The sequence below is a fragment of the Excalfactoria chinensis genome, chromosome 3 (genome assembly GCF_039878825.1).
Source record: "Excalfactoria chinensis isolate bCotChi1 chromosome 3, bCotChi1.hap2, whole genome shotgun sequence".
In the NCBI taxonomy this organism is placed as follows: domain Eukaryota; kingdom Metazoa; phylum Chordata; class Aves; order Galliformes; family Phasianidae; genus Excalfactoria; species Excalfactoria chinensis.
Genome location: NC_092827.1, coordinates 95,210,542 through 95,227,809, shown reverse-complemented (window position 1 = coordinate 95,227,809; position 17,268 = coordinate 95,210,542). Strand labels below are relative to the sequence as shown.

Genomic DNA, 17,268 nt, shown 5'->3' with positions numbered 1-17,268 from the left:
AGGGAATATTTCTATGCAAAATACTAGAGCCTGCGGGCTTCCGCTCACCTTCCCTTTTTCTGCAGAAGCTGTGCTGCAGAGCATGCATCCAGAGCAGCTGTAAAAGGGGCAAAAAGGAGGTTTTATGCCACCGGGGGGAACCATTTGGTTGTATCATCCCCTTCACAATGTGCTTCTGCTTCTTAATGGGAGTGGGAAGCATTGATTATACATTTATGCCAAGCCTTGCCACTGCTAAAATGCAAACTGCAATTTTGTAACAAAATGCAGTATTTCTGAATTATTGCTCTTTGAAGCCCCAAAGGACTCCCACAGGAGCACTTCTGAGCTCTTTGTATTTTAGTTTGTTTGCATGTTTCTCCAAGACTAGTTAGGTCGATCTGATGTAGTGATTCGGCTCTTCTTTTTCCTCAAATGACCCACACACCCCCAAAAAGACCTTTCATATTCCTCAACTTTCAGTAAGCTATTCCTAATCCACAAAATTAATAACCTCTGCTTTTTGTTTGTTTGTTTGTTTTAAAAGCAGAAAGTTAGAAGAGCAGACCAGACTGCAGCTAAACATCTATGTCTGCAACAGTGAAGAAAGTTCCTCTGTCCAGATGTTCAGCAACTGCTGCTGAGAGCAGCCCTAAGCAGTAGCTACAGACAGTGGGGAGGCAGAAAATAGTTCTTCCATGGCCATTTTCATCGAGTTTGCTTCCTGCCTCAGTGAGGACAGTGACAGCCAGGGAAGAAATGTTGGAAGAGGCACTGTCCTGCCTGCAGGAAGCTACGTATGTTCCCCATTTACTGGCAGATGATCCCTGCTCCATGCGAGCCAGGGAATTCCCCACAGCTGTGCCACACTACTGGGCTTCTGTTCACACTGACCCTGATCCAAAGTTCTCAGTGAAGCCAAGAGTGTTTTTTCTCTGGTGCCTTCACAAGGTTTTGGATGTGGTCCATTGCAGGATGTAGCAATGGCTGCAGCTGAGATACTGGCATGTGTTTTGCAGGCGATGGGAATAGATGATCATAGTTATTTTTTCTGCCCATAAAATCGATGCAATATCTTTTCCCGATATTCCCTGCCTCTCTCTAACAGAGAGTTTTTGTTGTGCTTTACGCCTGACCAAGTTTCTTGGGAAATATTAGATTTCATATCAGTTTTTCTCACTGAATTGTTCTCTCTGGGATGCTTAGACACCAACGCATTTATATTCAAGGGATCCTGAAGAGGTTAGCCAGAGGTGATTACGTCTCAAATGATGTTGTACTATAATTGTTCAGGATATCAGCTTAAATGAAATAATCTGCACAGGAGAGAAGAAACAGTAAAGCTAAGGAAGGAAATTGCTGCTATAATTACTAGAGTATTTCTCTTTGAGGTATTAAAAAGAAATATTTATAACATAAAGAGTTTGGAGAGGATGGCATGTGGCAACTACAGACTGGCTGGCAGAGCCTCTCTTATCTTACATCAGCTGCAGTAAGCTTCCTGTGCATTACTTATATATGAATCAAGGGTAAGAGTAGAAGTATGAGGGTAGATAGGTAGAAAATAGCCCACAGTCATCAGCTAGTTCAAATGCTGTATAATGAGTTATATAAAAAAATACGAGACAGGTACTTTCTGTCAGGGCCTTGTGCCACCAAAGTCATTCAAGCCTGGACACAACTTCAGTAGCAGCACAATCAGACCCATGGCCAATGAGGTAAGATGGACAGCAAGACATTCATTACAAATAACTGCCACGTTTTTTCCTTTTGATCTTTTTAGACTGTCTCCCTTCCAGATTGTCCTGAACAAAAAAAGACCCGAATTTCTCACAGCTAAAGCAGACTCCTCTTTCTAAACATATCAATACTGTGCTAACTTCTCGTTTCCTCCACAGCTCTTTTACTATTTCCAGAGATACGTGTTATTGACAACTTGGAGAAATACATTAACCGTGGATCCAATACTTCAAAACCTCTTGTGCTTTAAGATGCAAGTACATAATAGAGTTAACCTCACAGAGAAGACATGAATGGTAAAAAAAGAAAAATCTAATCAAGCAAGGGAACGTGTCCTGAGCTGAACCCACTGGCCCCCAAGAGTAACTAGATATTGGGTTATTTCAGGCGTTAAGCAGAGCCCTCATGTACTCTCATTTTTACCATCTCCCTTGGTACAAGAGCTCACAGGTTTGCTTTTTATTTCTGGGGTATGTCAGTGTGGCAGGATCCTGAAAAGGGACAGGATACAGGACACTTCCTAACTAAACTCTTGGAGCTATTGATGCTCATAAGACATGAACTCCTCAGAGAACTGTCCAAGAACTTCAAGGGAGCCTCAAAGCAGACTGGTGTTAAACTTTTTCTTCAGATTTTGTACAGCACTGAGCAGGGTCAACAGCGACAGCAAATGGACTGGAAATTCCTCAGTGTCAGAATTACTCCCCATTTCTGCTCTGCTGTAGCTTTGAAACAGCAGATTCTCGGGGAAAAAAAAACAAACGTAGCTTACAATGTAGAACAAGACAAAAGGCGCTAAAAATTGATGCGTGTTCCAGGTGAACACCATCCACCTCTCTTAAGACCACATAATGATTGCTGCCCAGCAGGGAGGTCGCTCTGCCCTAATAGATGGTGTCAGGACTTAACAGGGATGCAGATGTACCTAACGTGTCAATCACAGCTAATGAATCAGGAACACGTTCATAAACACAGCTTCCAGTTGTGGCCCTTGTTGGACTCTCTGTGAACATAGAGGAGCACTATGGACATGTTATTGCAGCATGCAAACAGCCCAGCTTTGTTTTGCCTGTTTGTGAATGACCCCTATGTATGGTTGTGCTCCTTGAAGGGCTTCTGAGATCACAGCAGCATCTCTAGAAGTAGGCTTGAACTGAAGAAGCTGTGTTCTTTCACCAGGTGATGAACAGCAGTGCTTCATTAGCAGCCGGCTTCTATGTTATAGTCTGATAGGTGCCAGTGATTCATGATGTAAAATTCTATTTCATTACAGTAATTTGATTTTGTCAGGGTAGGGGCAAGTGTTTGGTTTGTTTCAGGTACTCTCATTTCCACAGAAATACCAGACACAGATTAGCAGGAAGGAAGGAGAAATCTCACAGCCATTCCAATGTAAAGCCTTGTGTTTAGGTTCAAGTGCAGGAAGCACTGCCGACACTGCAGGCAGGTGCCCTCCAGAAAGCCAGAGCCACATAAGCCTGCACTCTTTCACAAGCACAAAATCAGCTACAACTTCTTCTCCCAGTAGGGACCCACCGCATGTATTCCTCACTCACCACTTCCAACCCCTGCTCTTTTGCCATACATTGGGCCTCTATGCAGAATTTCTCCTCTCTCTCTCTCTTGCAGTGCTTCCAAAGTACACAGAGCCTAGAGCAGACGTGAAAGATGGATTAATTCCTCTGTGCCAGCTGCTTTTAATGCACAGATCCCATCCTGCTCTCAACACAGAATCTTGCTTTTCTGCCCAAAAACATTAGAATCAAAAGCTTTCTCTATAAATACACATACTTCAACGTATTTGTTTAAAGTGACTGTCCCGAATTGGAGCACCGAAGATATAAATTCATAAGTATTTTCCTTTCTAATACTTGATTTGTGTATATATATATATATAAAGGTACATCCCTGAATATGTTCAAAGCCATGGTATGCTATGCAAGGTACAAACACGTTCAAAGAGAATCTGTACCTGAGAGCTTAGAGACAAAATAAGACAAAGTGGGAGGAAAAGAGGAAACTGTTACCCATACTTTACAGAGACTTGGAAAGATTGATGTGACTTGCTCAAACTCCTGTAGAAACTCTGGGGAATTGAATAGAGACCACTGGAGTCTCAACACAAAATCTTAATTACCGAATCCAATTTTCCACTCTTCCTTTCATATGGCTTTTTCATACATTAAAATACTTCACATAAGCTTCACTTCTTTTCTCCCAGGAGGAATAGCAAAGGCTGCAAGTTGCCCTTGTTAAACTAGGTTGCACAGCCAAACAAATTTAAAATGATATCTCAGCAAGATTTTGCAACCTGCCTGTGACAAATAAGAGGACTTTCACCCTGAAAACGTGTGAGCACTGGGGAAGACTAGCTGAGAGAATTTAGCAAGGCTCTTAATGAAAGAGCTGAGCTACAGTATGTATATGCATGAGCTCATGTATTATTTAAACCATTATGATCAGAATAAGCATTGTGAGCACAGTACTGAAAGTGTCACTAGCATTCACGCATCGAATAACTTGCCCTCATAAAGGTATAATAATGTGTTCATCAGTTTTGTTTATACTCCCAAAGCAGTAATAGCATGAACAGAAAATAACCCTATATGTTGCAAAAAGCACATAAATATAAATCTAATTATATCTCTCCTTGATATTACAACCAGGAAACGATGACAATCACTGAGGAATAATATCTGAGACCAAGTGCATTCCTAAGACCCTTGTCTATTGCTATATTCAAGCCTAGCCTGGAATTGTATGGGTTAAGACAAATCTATCTTACCACAGCTAGTCAGACTGCCTCAGTAGCCTGGTGGTAGGTCCTTTCTCTGACAGGTGGGAGATTCAGATTATATTTTCTGTGATGCTACTACAGCTCGCCCAGTGCTTGCTGCCATCTACCACACATCTCTCTCTGAGTGCCCCAAGGACTGACAATTAAATCACAATGCTGATGATGGCTCCCCTGGGAGGATGTCCTATCCTTAGTGTTCCCAAGGATGACTGTGATTTGTGAGATGGTGAAGGGGGTGAGAGGAGAGTGATCATAGGAGGGGCAAATCATGGCAGTCCTCAAGGAACACCAAAAAACATTCATGCTTACATCCATACACACCTTACCAACTGAAAAAACAAAAACAGACAAACTGAAATTGGCATGTAAAAATAAACGTAAAAGCCATCCAGATTGCTGAATATACTCAAACAGTTGCTTCAGTGCAAGCTTTCTATACTAAACTGACTTTAAGAGCAGCCATCTCAGTCTCCTGGATTTTATTTTACCCTTTTACACATTAGTGAATTGTACTTTCATGTGGGAAACTTAAGCAGCAGTCTGTTCTTGCTGGTAAAATGGCAAGACTCCCACTGGTTTCATTCAAAGGTTCGGGCTGTTAATGATGAATCAATCAATCAGTCAAGATATGAGAAGCTGCAGAGAGAACAGGAGCCAAAATTGGTCTCAAAATTCAGTGAGCTCATGCCTTCTTATGCTTATTTCATCAGCTGAATCAGATCTGCTCTCGAGAGTAGAGAGGAAAGATGCATATCTGGGAGTGTGAGTAGGTGAGTTTGGTAAACGTCACTTGGTTATTTCACTGCAGTTTCTGTATGTGAAAAGATTCATAAGAGTGCAACACAATAGGAGTGGTGCTGGCTTGGCACCAGGATTAGAGTGGGCAGGGCAAGGGGATGCCAGAAGAGGACAAGGTGGCAGAAGCCCAGGCACTGCTAACACACAAGGCAAAGGGCAACCTCATCTAGTGGGAGGCTTCCGTGTCTAGAGCAGGAGATTGCAACTAGATGATCTTAAAGGTCCCTCCCAACCCAAACTACTCTATGGTTCTATGATTCAGGCTTGCACATGCTGTTATCTGCACCAATCTTTTACCCTCAATCCTCTTCCTGGTCACTTACACAAGTGTGAAAGCAAAATCACAGCTGTGTGAGCTACATATAGGAGAGACACTTAAGACCTTTCACTTGCCTCTTCCAGGAAGCACTGTGGAAATTCATTTACTTGCATTTACGGTTTTTATGACTGGATATTTAAAGGGTATTGCAAATCATATTATGCTAACAGCAAGTGCTGGACCCATTTATCCCTATAGCCTAAATTATGGGAAGGAACGAAGGAGAAATGCTGACTCTTGGTTCTCTAAAAAGATCTACTGGCAATTCAAAAGCTCTTTTCATAAAGATGAAAAAAAGGACCTTGACTATTATCTTGAGTACTAATTACACTGAAGCAGTCTATAAAGTTTGAGGAAGAAATGCATAATAAGTGTTTATTTACTCTATAACTGTAAAAAGTTGCACTAGATCTATTCCATTTTCTACCAAAACAGTTAGAAGGGCTAAGCAGAAAGAGCTACTGCTAAAAAGCAAACAAGGTATTTATAACAGAAAAACACGAGGTTGTTCTACAACGTAGAAAGGCTTTAAACTTCACAAAACCAACCAAAACACTGTTTATAGGATGCGCATTTGAGATGGGTATGCTGAAAATGATAGTTCACTGAATGAAGAAAGTTGTAACTGACTAAAGCGTACCCACACTGTTTTCTACCTGCAGGTTTACAGGTATGCAGAAAAGCTTGTACTGTTTAATATTTAAAACTCAGAAGGGAAGAAGCTTTAAAAGAAGGGAGAAGAAAAGAAGACTACAGAGTGCTAGGCAGTATTCTGTACCCTGATGGATGCTGTCTTTGCAGTTTTCCCCCCATCTCTGAGTTCCCATGTGTCCAAAGCCACAGTGCTGTTGTAATAAAATAAAGGGCAGTTCAGTGCATTCTAGCAATGCTGCTTGATTGACTGGTGGTTTTAATTAAGGCGTTGTGAACTTCCCAGTTTAAAATCAGTCTTCAGATTTGAGGTTATAGATGCCCATAGTTCTAGTACACAAGAAAAAGACTTGCCTTTTTTATTTGCATTGCTACTCTCCAGAAGAGAAAAATGGCCTTTGTTCTCTATATACCAGTATTTTTCCAAATCTTCATACTATATAGGAAGGAAAAGATTGATGGGAGTTAAGAACAAGGCTCAGGAAACTTGGATGGACTGACCAGCTCTGTAGAGGCTTTCTGAGAGATCCCAAATAACGATTCTTCAGCCAGAACCTGACAAGTGTGGACACTTTTTCTGTGCTTAAGCACACTTTATATTGCTATTGAATGATTTCTCTCTGCACCAGCAGCATAAGCAGCTCTTGCTTCAGACACCATCATAAGGATTGCAAGAAAGGACAGCTAAGGAACAGGAACATCAGGAAGAGATCAAGGACTAAAACTATATAACTGGCAGGAGCTTCTAGAACTGGAGAGAAGTGGGTCCTCAGGCTCCCTGTTGGGTTATCTAGTAGTGCTCTGGGAAAAACATTCTGGTCACAAGGTGGCAAGGGAATTGGGGACAATCATAAGGCTAGCATTTTTTGGTTTAAGGGAATCCCTCTTTGATGAGTGTATGTACAAGAATGGGTAACACAGCTGCACCCATTTGATTTGCTCCTCAGATAAAAGAGAACAACTGGAACAGGAAAACCTACTTCAGCTTGGGTTATGTATTAATCTTGGAAGACTCTATCTAGAAGGTGTCGGGTATCTGCAAAATCTTGTTGCAATTAAGCAGGACTTTTTTTACTGAACAGAGTAAAAACCCGTAACGTGATGTGTCTGTACTCTACCAGGGAGCAGAGGAGAACAGAGCTTAGGTTTTCCAAATGTAAATATCTAAAGTGGTTCACATATTGTTCTCTCAAAGGAGCAGTTTCTAGTAAACAGGTATATAAAACACTGGTCTGGATTTCCGTAACGTAGATTTCACTCTACTACCATGCAAAAATGTAAAAGCACAGATGAACTGTATGACTGAGAGAATTAAGGAGGTCCACTTTTGTCTTCCTGTCGTTCCTTAAGAACATAAAGAATTGACCAGTTTGTCTCAGTTTGCTGAGAGTCAGTAATTCAATAAAATGTTACATACTTATTAATATGCAGGCGAGTCAGAAATCAATGGCAGTGTAAAACTTGAAAAAGCTAATGAATTATTTAGGGCTCTCTCTGAGCATTTTTTTCAGGCGTGTTTTTGAGTAGCTAAGTGTATTTGGAGACCTAGTTATTCTTCTCATACAGATTCTGCTGTTAGCTCTTTATCGGCCTAGAAGTCTAACTAGCTGCAGCTAAGGGTTCAGGCTGAAGATTTGACATAGATCAGTCATGATGGCTTAACAAGTTACCACCTGTCTCCTCAGCTGACATCACACTCCATCACTGCTTTGTTGTTTTTCACCCCCCTGAAGTCAAGGCAAAATGCATGAGACTCAACCCCATTCATTAGCACTTAAGAAACCCAGCTCTTCAGGCAATCTCAGAGCATGCATCCATGTCATTACAGTGGCTTAGTAAATACATAATAGGTTTAATGAGCTTCTGTAACAATATTCAAGCCAGTGGCCTTACTACAATACAGAGTGGCATTCTACTTCAGCAATTTAGCTCTTTGTATCTGCTCTGCTAGCTTTCACCCTGCTTTTCCTTAAGCAAAGCCAATATGCAGCTGCTCTTGATAAAGCAGTGTTGTTCTAGACATATGCTCACTTCTCATCCTGTACAGAGAGAGACATAGGAAGGGAAGAAACCCCAATATCAGCAATTGTAGCTAAATTAGATACAGTTACACTTATATAACACTTAGTGCTGGTTATTTTATCCCCCATTTCTTTCTAAACGCCTCTTGCCACGAGCTCATTTTGTCCAATATAGCAGCTTCTCTTCTAGGAAATGTATTGGTATAATTTACAAAAGTATTTCTGCATCACAAAAGCTAGCATAGACTGGGTCTTGGTAAATAAAATAGAACTTACGGTCAGCTTCTCTAAAGAGCTCAGCACGTAATAGCTCACTTCACTGTGTGCTTTTGAAAGCTGGACTGCATTAAGGTGCCATTATGGGATCAGGGTTTGAAATAACTCAAATCCAGTATTTACTCTGAGGGTGCCTTAGCTCAAGAATAGAGACCTTGGCTCTTCCAGGGAGGGAGGAGAAGTAATGAACGGCAAGGAGGAAAGAGAAAGGTGAGATTACCCTTTTACCCCCATATGCTTTACGACTTTTACATGTATTCCTGAAGGATGTAGAGAAAAAAGCAGAGCAGGTCTGCATTGTCAGGAAGCAGCTGATCCAAGATAAGGCAGTTTACATTATCTTGGTTTTACATCAAGACTCTTGGGGAGGTCCTGTCCTTGCCTTAGACATCGCCTTCTCTACTGCTTTGAAAATAGATACATGCTACCTATTGGTTAGAGAGCAATCTCCATCCCTAAAAAAAAGAGATGGGTTGTCCCTTTTTGGAACAGCACAAAGTAAATCAAAAGGGCCTGGCTTGATTGCTGAAGATTTGGCTTGTGAAGTAATGCAGAAGCTTTTTATTGCAAAAATAAGATACTTTTCCACACTGTAACTGCCCTGTTAACCTTGTAATACTATCCCCTTTTCATATAGCAGATGCATCGTGGCAGTTTTCATTTTGATCTGGTCTTGCAGCCCAGTTCACCTACAACTTGACACTGTCAGTGCTGCTTGTTGCTGTAGTAACAAAGTAGTGTATATACCTTCAAGAACTACTGCTGCAGAACTGCTGATTTCTCTAATATGACTGAAGGAAAAAGAAAATAAGCTAAAAGACTGTTTTAATTACATCCATTGCTTTGTGCTGCAGTGCCATAAAAAAAAAAAACCCAACAAACCAAAACACTTTAATGTTCCCTCTGGAGTAAAAATATGAGGAAATAGAGCTCTCAACATCATACCTAGAAGAATAAAGGACACACACTGCTGGGCTCAGGCCCTTGTTGGCACAACCATGAATAATGACAATAAAGCCTCCAGAGTTATGCTGACATAAGATTTCTGAGCAGGGAACCAACTCACTTCTGTGAAGTTGCATCAGCTCCCTCCCCATGGGCTGACTTGACACATCACTGTCAACATGTATGAGGCAGCTGATGTTTGGTACTGGTTTAGAGGTGGATATAAACTCCTGCTTTTAAATGGAGCTTTGTTAATCAAGATCAACTTCCTTTCATTTCTACTGCATTCAGTGAAAAACTGGACAAACAAGAAGATTTCCTATTCTTGGAGTTTGCAAGCTCAAACAAGCTAACTGTAATGTGGTTGTCTTCCTTTCTCCCTCTGAACACACCAGCATGGTTACAATTACACTTGTACACACAGGGAGCTGTGCATGAGCTTAGACAGTACAGAAAACAAGATGAGTTTCAGCAGTAGATGTTTTGGAAATAATGATTTCTTCCCATATTGTACTTCAGTTGGTATTAACTAACCAGATAAAGACAAATTCTCTATATGGCAAATTCAGCTTCAATAATAACAATATGCTGGTGCAATTCATCTAGGCAATGATCTGAACTTTAACCAGGAGAAAAAAGCTTGGAAGAAGAGACTTTCTCTCCCTCTATTCTCACTAACATTTCACTGTCCTTTTAATTAAGCCTTAGGTTCTGTAGTCTGGTTCGTGTACTTCAGTGTGCTATTAATGGACACCATTGTAGCAGCAGATTGACCAGGCAATGTTAATACCTGTATTATTTATTTGTTTAAAACAAACCTTTCATGTGAACTTTCTCAAATTATAATAGTACGGCAATTAAAATTATTTGCTATTCTGATTCTTAGTTATTTGAAACCAAAACATTTGCCTCATTAAGAATCTGGAAGGATCATTATGGTTGAACTTAGAATTGATATCGTTCATCCTCAGCCTCATAAAAGCTCCAAAAAGAAAAAGGAAAATATACACAGGGGCAAAAGCACTTTTCATTTCAAAACTTGTGTGGATGACAGCGGGAGTAGTGAAGAAATGTGTCTGTTTAGCAAAGAAGCTTCAACTGACTGTGTTCAATAAGCATTTGAAGAGAAATGTGACTTCATGAATCAAATTGCACGTGTGAGCAGCTCACCGACAGTGAGGCTCATGGCAACCTGAGCCACCCCACTGTAACTCCTAAGCTGCTATAGCTGTGCATCTAGCAGTCCTAATTGATGCACTGCAAACACCCCAACACATAGATAGAACTGAGGGCCTTCTGAGGGCCTTACACACTCACAACAGAGAGAAAAACCTTGTTGTTTATGAGGGTATTCAGAGCTGTTTGTCTCCTTTCCTTCTCTTCCTTTCCTCTTTATTTTCTCATGTGATTACAGGTACTACCAGCTAGTGACATTCATCATTCTTCGCTGTTCAACCCTGTTATCACCAAGTCTCACTGTCAGATTTTTATTCCACTTTTACAACATAACATCTCTACGATATTTGAAAACCATTTTGAAAATTGCAGAGTTCTGTTTGTGCAGTCTTCATTTTGTTAGGCTGTGTTATCTATTACTGTGCAATATCAGGCCTTTCCCATCTCTCGCTGAACCAAAGATGTCCATTAAAGACTTCACAGGAGGAAGCAGTGCCCTAACAACAGCCTGTTGTCCATTTCAGGAAATCAGATTGGTTTTGATGTTCTTTGGGTTGTCTTTTCTATACTCTGTGTTCAGGTTGTTTGTATAGGAATCTCAATCTGCCTGGGGAGTATTTTCTAACATGCCAACACACCTAGAGTTTTACATTCCTCAGATGAAAACTCTGCTTGTGTTGAAGTTAACCAGAGCTTTGCTTCAGAGTGCAAATTAACACCAAGTGCTGCTTTGAGGCAGGGACTTCTTTAGCGTGCAGCAGAGCCTATGTAATGATTCCCATGGATAAGTATGGTGCATGGATAAGGAGTACAGAGCAGCACAGCAAGGACAGGAGGGGAGTAAACTTTTTGAAAGGGCTGATAATACCAGGACAAGGGGAAATGGATTTTAAGTTGAAAAAGGGTAGATTTCAGTTGGATGTTAGGGGGAAGTTCTTTACAAGGAGAGTGGTGAGGTCCTGGAATAGGCTGCCCAGGGAGGCTGTGGATGCCCTGTCCTTGGAGGCGTTCAAGGCCAGGTTGGATGGGGCCCTGGGCAACCTGATCTAGTGAATGTGGAAGTTTGGTGGCCCTACCAGGCAGGGGGTTGGAACTTCATGATCCTTGAGGTCCCTTCCAACCCAGGTCATTCTGTGACAGTCTGTGCTGACAAGCAGAGCTGCCTTCCAGCAAAGCAATGTGTGAGATCAGGCACCAGACTGCTGTTATAACTTCATACAAACTTTGAGCTGCAATGTGTGGTAACTGATCAGGATTCAGAAAGATTGGCAATGACTCTACGTTTTGTTTTGAATTCAAAGTCTCAGGGATTTCTAAATCACAATAGGTGATACCAAGAACTCATTTAATACACCTAAAAAACAACCTCAAAAGACATTCTTTTCGTTGACATGAACTATTCTCAACCAAAACAGAACCATTTCTGAAAACAAATACAGATGTTTCCTTGTATGTTTAATAATTCATTCTCACTAAAATCTGATTCATTGAACTTACAAAAAACTTAAAAGCTGTCACTAAAACATGACTATGTCCATTTACAGAAATTCAGATTTAGAAGTCTTCTATCATCAGTCTATATCATCTGTTTTTGATGCTTAACACTTAGAAATCTAAAATAATTTCTGATGACTATTCAGAATACTTCTATGAAGTGTTCATAAGAACATAAAGTGTGCTAGAGGAAAGTGCAATCACTCCATGCTTAAAAAGCAGCAATGAAGTTTCATTCTTAAAGAAATAGAAGTCTCCCTCCCTGCAGAAAATGTAAGTGAATATCGCCAAGTGTAGCTCAGTCTCTTCAGGTTCATTGTAATATTCTTAATACTGACTAAATTGGGAACTGATTAATATTAACTTCTTTACCAGAAAGAATTGATTTGTGTGAGTATTGGGTTAGAAAAGACAGTCAAAACTTTCATTAAAATTGTATCTGTCTTGCAAGACCTGGATGTCAAGTTCCCCAAGACCATGGCTGTACAGTGCAGTTCTACCACCCTAAGGAGGGGCTAAATCCTGTCCTGCCCGAACCACTTCTCCTAGATCAACACCTTCTTCCTTATAGAGCTCTGCCAGTCCCAGCTTTGTCTACAGTACATTTCCTAATCAACTGTAGAAATCACTACGTATTTCTACAGCTAACTGCAATGCAGTCACCAGTTTACAAGTGACTAGTGACCTCTGTGTCAGAAACATGGATTCCTTATATAGCCTGTATCTCACAATACTTCCATGTTCTTCTTAACCTATTCAAAGGAATCTAAGAAAGGAAAGCGGTAAAAATAAAATGATAAAGGTCAAAGTGGCAAAGACAGAGTCCTGAAAAAGCATCAGGATGCATAGTAGCAATTGTCATCTGGCACTTGGTACTTTGTGTTAAAAATAGCTTAGCTTTATTATGAAGAGTTAAAAGTATAATGATGTATAATAAGGCACAAAGAGCACTGCAGCAGTAATGGCTTTGTTAAGGTAAGTAATACAGTTCTGAAGCAACTCCAGCTTCAGTAGTTCCCATTATTACACTTTGATCAACTTCAGAGAACTCTGCTTGAGCAGACTAAACACATTCCAGACTGAAATAAATAAAATCAGCTCTACAAATGCCCCTAACATAGCTTAACTTAACAGCACCCAACCATAGGGCCAAGCCATAACCAACTCAAAGAACATCTTGAAATACAACCGGGAGGTCAGGACTTCAGCACCAACTACTTTGCCATGAAATCTGCTCCTACTGATTGATACTTACTGATGTAGGCACAGATGTAACTTTAAGCCAAATCCTGCAGTCCTTACTTACAAAAAGCTGTACACATAGATGAGAAACTGGTCTAAGTAATGGCTTACATTTATGCTACCTGCATTTTGTAAGATTTCCCTAAAAGGGGGCTGCAGTTTGATTTAAATAGTTTCAGAACAACTAGGCATAAATTCTCCTCTTCCAAGCACCATCCTTCAACAAACTGAAGATTTAAATGAGTTAATTACCTGAAACCCTCCTGCTTTCATACAGCAATTCACTGGACAGCATAAGCCAAAGTCTGCTTCTATTTTTGGAGCATGCTCTTCTTGTCCTATGATTTGAACCTCACCTATAAATCAAAAGGAAGCCAATGAAAACACAAACTGCATAAGAGGATGCAGTTCTGGCCTTTCTGGCCTTTACATTCCACAACAACTTGCCTTTTTGCTGGCTTCCAGTAATGCCTAAAACTAAAGAAATACCTCTGTACAATTAGCTGAGATGGTGTTGTAACTACAGCAAGCTCAGAGTTTTCAAGCAGGGAAAACCCTTCTGCCAGGTGGGTCTGATAGGCAGTTGTAACATGTCTGCTACCTCTCCAGGTGTAATTAGCAAGGAATTAAACTCACCTGCAAGCCCCAAAAAACTGGCAGGGAGGGTGACATTTTCCTGAGAATCTGGACTCCGAGTTAATTATTTTGTTAAGGTCTGACAATATGTGCTGAAGCTTGTCTGGTCACAATCTTTGATATTTGGACTCCCAGAAAATTAGGGATGTTGGTATTGTTGTGAGATGAGTTTAATCCATACAGGATGCAGCTGCCTGGGTGGCTTTCAGGGCCTGCCTCCCCTCTCCAAGCACATAAATAGAAGTGAGCTTTTCCTCTCTGGTGTGTGGAACATACAGTTAGAGCTTTAAAGAAACTCCTAATCAAATTCCTAGACCTCTTCACTGCTAGCAGAGGAATACCAATGGACATGGGGAGCAGAAAGTGACAGAAAACCAGTATTGTTTTCATCTGAGAGCTGGACTTCAGGCATCTTAACTGTGTGCCATGTAGCCCGTAGAGCAACACTCATATGGGATCACAAATGTGGTACTGGATAAGTGAATCTGAAACTTGATTGGCTTGAACATTTTCCCAAAGTTCATCTCAGGTGGCTATTCCCTTTCTTTTCCCTGATATTTCAAGCTAAGGCTCTGATAGTGGGGCACTGTATATGTGTTATGCCATGACTTTTTTTGAGTACTTTTTTCTTTTAAGCCCCTTAGAGCTGAATTACTCCTATTTCTGTACTTACAGCAGGTTGGGGCTGCATCCCTTGAACCTTCTCTTGTCACAGCTGCTGTTCCTCAGGGAACCTGCTGCTAAAACTACAAGTGTCAGGGTGCCGTGGCTCTAAGGGCCTCGGCCCTGCAGGAGCTCAGAAAGTGAAAAAGGGAAGCATTCATAACTCAACAGCCCTGTCCTGAGTGTCAGCTGGGGAGGACAACACGCAGCCCTGTGCTAGCAGGACCTTCCTGTGCAACCTACTCCAAGGAACCCACTTTAGCAGAGGGGCTGAGCTAGATGATCTCAAGAGGTCCATTCCAAGGCCTACAATTTGGTAATACGGCCTGCCACAACCTGCTCACTGCCTGGGCCCTGAGGCCTACTTTGTGCTGACCCACTTCTGTATCAGAGTACTAAACTCCAGACCTAGCAGAGGTGAAAGCAAAAACAGCTCTGTGGGGACATAAGCATTTCCATAAGCATTTCCCTGTGTGCTGGCTCTCTCTGTCCCTCTCCAAATGCCAAACCCAGCCCACACAGATTTCTCTGAAGCCTGGTTTCTGTGAGGTGCTGGCTGTACTGCCACTCATTTTGGGAGCCACTAGAACTGTCAGATGAAGCGATCTGCCTTATACTTGACAGAAACTGCATTTTCATTTCACTTGGAAAAAGAAGGGTTACTGGAAAATGGCAGGCCAGTGGGTGTGCAGCAGCTGTTCTCTAATACCTACCCTTTTTCTCCCAACTGGAGGGCACTTTCAGCAGCAGCTGGGCCCGTGGCCTGAAAAAGCTGATGCAGCCATGCAGGCTGTGCCTGTGTTTTCTCAGCTTGCTCCATCCCAATCTGTGACTAATATCACCCAATAAACGCCTACATGCTTGCAAATGGACACACTCTTAAGTCCAGAAACAGTGGCTGCAGTTATTTCTGGCTGCCCAAATTCCATTTCCCTTTGCATGTACAGTTATTTGCTGTAACCAGACCTACGTGTTCACATTTGCTGCTGGCTCCTGAGCACTCTTACAAACAAGGTAATGTCTTTATTGTCTCCAGAAAGCATGCTGTTGTTGACAATTTGCTGTCACGGATTTTTAAGCCTCTCAGGTACATGCTGGAATGAAATTACTACACTTAAAAACAATTTACCTATTAAAAAAATGCCACATTTGTTGAATTAAGTCTACCCTTTATGAAAATAGCATGCTTTTTGTTTTTACTTCTGTTTTTTAAGGAGAAAAAGTCTACCAAAATTTAATCTCATTTTCTGGAGGGGTAATGTCATATGGAAATTTAATTGCTCTAAACAATAAAGGAAGGTAATTATCTGAAAAATCACAGAACCATTTGAGTTGGAAGGGACCTTTAAAGATCATCTAATCCCACTCCTCTGCAATGAACAGGGATACATACAGCTTAATCAGGGTGCTCAGATCCTGGTCTATCCTGCATGGTAGTAACTGAGAAAGGAGAGGGTACACACTATCTTTTCTAGAGGACAGAGCTTACAGCTGAAGTCTCCCAAAGACCTTAAGAGCCCCTAAAACAAGCTAGTGAAAGCTGCAATGACTTCTGGCCCTGCACCTGCCAAAACTAAGCACAGATATCTGAAATTTCTAGCTCAAAGTTGAACCTGTGGGGAAGACTTTTGGTTTCACGGAGGGTGAAAAGAGATCAAAACAGGAATGGGCAGAAAAAGCCGAGCAGGCAATTGCATCGCCTTAACATACAGAAGTTGTAAATTGATTTAAATGCAGCCAAGCATCTTTTCCCCTCTCCCAGAAGGGCCAGAAACTTTTTAGCATTGGAATGCTTACAGACAGGGGCTTTAAAGCAAAGCAAACAGCCTCGATTCCAAATAAAATTGTACTGACAAATTTGTTTTATCACAGCATAATGGTAGCAAACACCACTACTCAAGGCTAAATTGAATTTAGAAGCAAATTTCTCTAATTAGGATGAAAACCATATTTAGGGACCCAAATTAAGAACTGGTTTGTTAAACTATAGAAGAGACATACTGGAGAAATTAACAAACAGCTGTAATTTTCAGCCTACGAGTACCCTCTTTCTCTTGTTCTACACTGTATTTGGGGGTTTTATGCAGTTTGCTTTCTTTTTTTTTCTTCAACAGAAAGGCGCGATGACAGAAGGACCAGCATAATACAAAGGTGCTATAAAGAAAGATGATTACTCACCCACATCAAAAGATTCTAGAGTCAAAAGGAAAGCTTCACCAATGAAGAACCTCCAGAAAGAAATCCTTCCCCAGTAGTGGTCAGCCCTTAAATGGGATCTAAGAGAGATGCAGCCAGGCTGCACCCTTTCCTCTCACACAGCTGAATTGCCTTCACCTGTGCTCCCAGGGCTGACCCCGTGCTTTTCCCAGGTGCTCAATCAGTGTTTCAGGCCATCACTCAGCAGTTCCCACACAGCAGTATAACAGAAATCACTATTGTTAAAGCTCAGCTGTGTATGAAGTATGTTGAGTTCATAAAATGAACAGTATTTATTTAAAACACACACATGTGAACACACTCAATTTCTAATT

The 17,268-nt window shown here is 41.2% G+C and overlaps 1 long non-coding RNA gene across 1 annotated transcript; it reads right to left on the bottom strand.

The window, feature by feature from the left end:
• Positions 1-8,224: 8,224 nt before the first annotated feature.
• On the bottom strand, positions 8,225-16,953 carry LOC140249541 (uncharacterized). The gene is made up of 3 exons (XR_011903030.1): positions 16,916-16,953; positions 13,691-13,794; positions 8,225-8,323 (listed from the first exon to the last, which is right to left on the bottom strand). It is a non-coding gene; the product is annotated as an uncharacterized lncRNA (long non-coding RNA).
• Between the last annotated feature and the right edge of the window lie 315 nt (positions 16,954-17,268).